At 35.6% G+C, this 3971-nt stretch overlaps 1 pseudogene; it reads left to right on the top strand.

The window, feature by feature from the left end:
* The first annotated feature begins 3389 nt into the window (after positions 1-3389).
* On the top strand, positions 3390-3628 carry LOC115868638 (annotated as a pseudogene).
* Positions 3629-3971: the final 343 nt, after the last annotated feature.

Genomic DNA, 3971 nt, shown 5'->3' with positions numbered 1-3971 from the left:
TACTGGGAGGGTAGAGGGAGAATGGGTTGGAAAGGGGGAACCGATTACAAGGAACTATATGTGACCTCCTCTCTGGGGGACAGACAACAGAAAAATGGGTGAAGGGAGACATCGGACAGGGCAAGATATGACAAAATAATAATTTATAAATTATCAAGAGCTCACGAAGGAGGGGGGAGGGGGAGGGAGGGGAAAAATGAGGACCTAATGCCGGGGGCTTAAGTGGAGAGGAAATGTTTGGAGAATGATGAGGGCAATGAATGCACAAATGCGCTTTACACAATTGATGTATGTATGGATTGTGATAAGAGTTGTATGAGCCCCTAATAAAATGATTTAAAAAAAAGATAAAACATAAAGAAAATAAATGCCTTCCTAATGGATGTATCATCATTTCACCTTTGATCATTTATATTTATTGAATAAAAGTTATAGCTCCAAAAAAAAAAGAAAAGGAATGTTTGGAAACTGATCACAGTAGCAAATGTACAATTCTGCTGGATGAGTTTGAACTATAGAGTGATCGATGTATTAATTCCAAACTAATAAATAAATAAGGGAACAGAAATTCGAAGAAAGGGGCTTGATGTTGTTAGGATGATGAGAGGTGACTGGAATTAACAAGTGTCCAAATAAAAAATCTTCAAATTAACTAAGAACAAAATAAGATGAATACTTCAGGCATTAGTGGGCCAAAGCAAATGGATATTAGCCATTTTCAAAAGGACAACCATTTGGTTTACTATGCCAGTCATGACAAATAGCATCACATTAATCTTCAAAAAGAACGTTAGGATATACCTTGATATACCTTCTTCAGTCTGAAATTGATAAAACATGCAATCTAGATGCATTGATAATTACTAGTGATTGGAACACAGTGTTTGGAAACAAAGAGGAAGGACTACTATTTGGAAAATATGGTCTTGGTGATAGAAATGAAGTTGGAGAAAGCATGGCAGAATTTTGCAGGATCAATGACTTATTTATTGGAAAGACCACATTACAACAACAAATGTGAACTATCCCTAAGAGCACCCCGAGAATACTGTACACACAATTCAAATGGACTATGTTTGTGGGAAGAACTAGTGGAAAAGCTCAATATCATCACCTAGAGCACATTCAGGATTCAATTGTGAAACAGGCTATCGATTGCTTACATACAAGTTCAGGTAGAAGCTGAAGAAAATTAAAGTAAGTTTTTTTTTTAATTAAAAATTTAAAAATAATTTTAACTGTTTTATTGACATATAATTCATACACCTTACAAATCAATGGTTTTAAATGTGTTTAAAAGGGTTGGGCAATCATCACCACAATCAATTTTAGAACATTTATTCTTGTATTCACTATTATTAGCTCCACACTTTCCCTCAACATCCTTTAGCATAATCCTAAAATTATTAATCTAGTTACTGTCTGTATAGATCTACCTATAATGAAATTCATATAAAGAAAATGATGCAAAAAACAACCAAGCAAAAAAAAATCACCACCACCACCACCACCAACCAAAAACCCCAAAGAAAACTTCAGTCCAAATTAAAAAAGAAATAATAAAAACTAGAACAAATTTAAAATGAGTCAAGAGGGGAAACAAATTAGATGGTGTTACATTTTAATCTATCTACATCTTCATTAATCCACTTTCCAGTGCACTCTGCCTGATAGCAAGGCTATTTATATTCATGGACAATGGTGGAGGGGATTAACTAGAGATTGAATCCACTTGGTACCCCTGCAAATGAACTTTGGGATTTTCATAGCCTACTGCAAACTGGGTGCTCAGAATTTAAACTTTAATACTGTTCCCTCCTCTTACCCTGGATTTTATTAATCACAACTCTTGTGTCACAGAGGCTGATGTGATTCTTCCAATTGGATTTAGCAGACACCTCACTTAGATATCAGTTATTTAAAGATAAGCTTTCAAAACCCCAGATGCTTTTCTGTCTTATAGCTGTGATCTATCTGATTTCTTCATCACACTCTATAGAGCACCCATATCTTTACTGATCTCTAATTGTTCAGAGCAAGTATCAAGCAGACTACATCATAAGAATTCATTGTTCTCAGATTAGGGTTTACAGGTAAGTGTAGACTCAAAATCCATACATAAAGCTACAGTTTATATATGTCCCTTGTCCACTTTAGAGACATTTTCATCCAAACAATACTTTGAGAGTCAAAATCAAAACACATCCTTGAGTTTATCTCCCCTGAACTTAAGGACTATCTCAAGAACAGATTTGATACATTGACACTAATTATAGAAGACGCCATGAGTTGTGGGGCAACTTTGGGAACAACATACATGAAGAAAACAAAAAAATTCATTAAAAAGAGAAAAGAAAGAAAAGGCAAAACTCAAAATCAGAAGAGACGCTGAGCCTTGCTCTTGAATGTAGAATAAATAAAGCAAGGGTAGGAAATGGAGTAAAATAATTGAACAGAAAATTTCAAAGGATAGCTCAAGAAGACAAAGTAAAACATTACACTGAAATGTGAAAAAGACCTGGAGTTACAAAACCAAAAGGGACGAACACACTCAGTACATCTCAAGGAAAATTTCAGTGTTGAGTTGAATATTGCAGGATTCTATGGGCAAAATATTAAGGATGTAGGGTCCATCTAAAAACGATGAATGGAATACCTAGAGGCATTGTATCAGAGGTAGTTTATTACTAAGAACACATAGTCATAAAGGAAGAAGTCCAAATAGTACTGAAAGACCTAGATAAAAACAAGTCTCCAGAAATCAATGGAATACCAATTGAAAAATTCAGCAAACTGATGCGGTGCTGGAAGATGTCGCTAGTCTATGCCAAGAAATTTGGAAAACAGCTAACTAGCCAACCTACTAGAGGAGATTCATATTTGTGCCCATTGCAAAGAAAGGCGACTCAATGGAATATTGAAATTATTGAATAATATAGTTAATATCATATGCAAATAAAATTTAGCTGAAGATAAATGAAAATTGTCAAGTATTTAATTTTACTTGGCTCCACATTAATGTTTATGAAAACAGCAGTCAAAAAATAAAACAAGGTAATGCATTGGTCAAATCTTCTTCACAAGATTTCTTTAAGGTGTTAAAGAGAAAGGATGTCACTTTAAGGGTGAAGGTGTACCTCACTCAAGCCATGGTGTTTTCAGCAGCCTCAAATGCATGTGAAAGCTGGACAATGAATAAGAGAAGCTGGAGAAGACTTGAAGATTATTCAAGGTACCATTGACTGCCAAGAGAACAAATAAATCTGTAAGAATGGTCCTTAGAAATTAGGCTGACAAGTTGGGTGGTTGCTTTTACCCGGTGGGGACATTTGTGTTATTGATTCAACTCTATCTTCTTTACATACCTGTCTCACTGTGCTGCCGGCAAGATGGTTCATAAGCAAATATAGTATTCGGAAAAATACTTCCATGAACATTATGAGTACTGGCATGCAATATTACCCAGAGAACTTTTCATAAAGTACCCCAAACCCATTTAATGTCCGAAGAGGATTGGAAGACACTTGGTGTTCAACAAAGTCTAGGCTAGGTACATTACATGATTCATGAGCCAGAACCACATAGTCTTCTCTTTAGAGGACCCATTCCAAAAGAGCAACAAAAATGAAGCTTATGTAAGGGATTTCCAGTTAAATTCTTTTCCTTGTCTTTTTAAAAAAATCATTTTATCGGGGGTTCGTACAATTCATCACAATCCATACCTACATCCATTGTGTCAAGCACATTTGTGCATTTGTTGCCCTCATCATTTTCAAAACATTTGCATTTGGCTTGAGCCCTTGGTATTAGCTCCTCATTGTTTCCCCCTCCCTCTGCACTCCCCCTCCCTCATGAACCCTTGATAATTTATAAATTATCATAATTTTATCATATCTTACACTGTCCGACATCTCTCTTCATTCACTTTTCTGTTGTCCATCCCCCAGGGAGGAGGTTATGTGTAGATCCTT

This window comes from Echinops telfairi, unplaced genomic scaffold (assembly GCF_000313985.2).
Source record: "Echinops telfairi isolate 266 unplaced genomic scaffold, ASM31398v2 ScPeMD7_16;HRSCAF=60, whole genome shotgun sequence".
NCBI classification, from domain to species: domain Eukaryota; kingdom Metazoa; phylum Chordata; class Mammalia; order Afrosoricida; family Tenrecidae; genus Echinops; species Echinops telfairi.
Note: the sequence above shows the minus strand (reverse complement) of the source record. Positions and strands in the feature narration are given on the sequence as shown.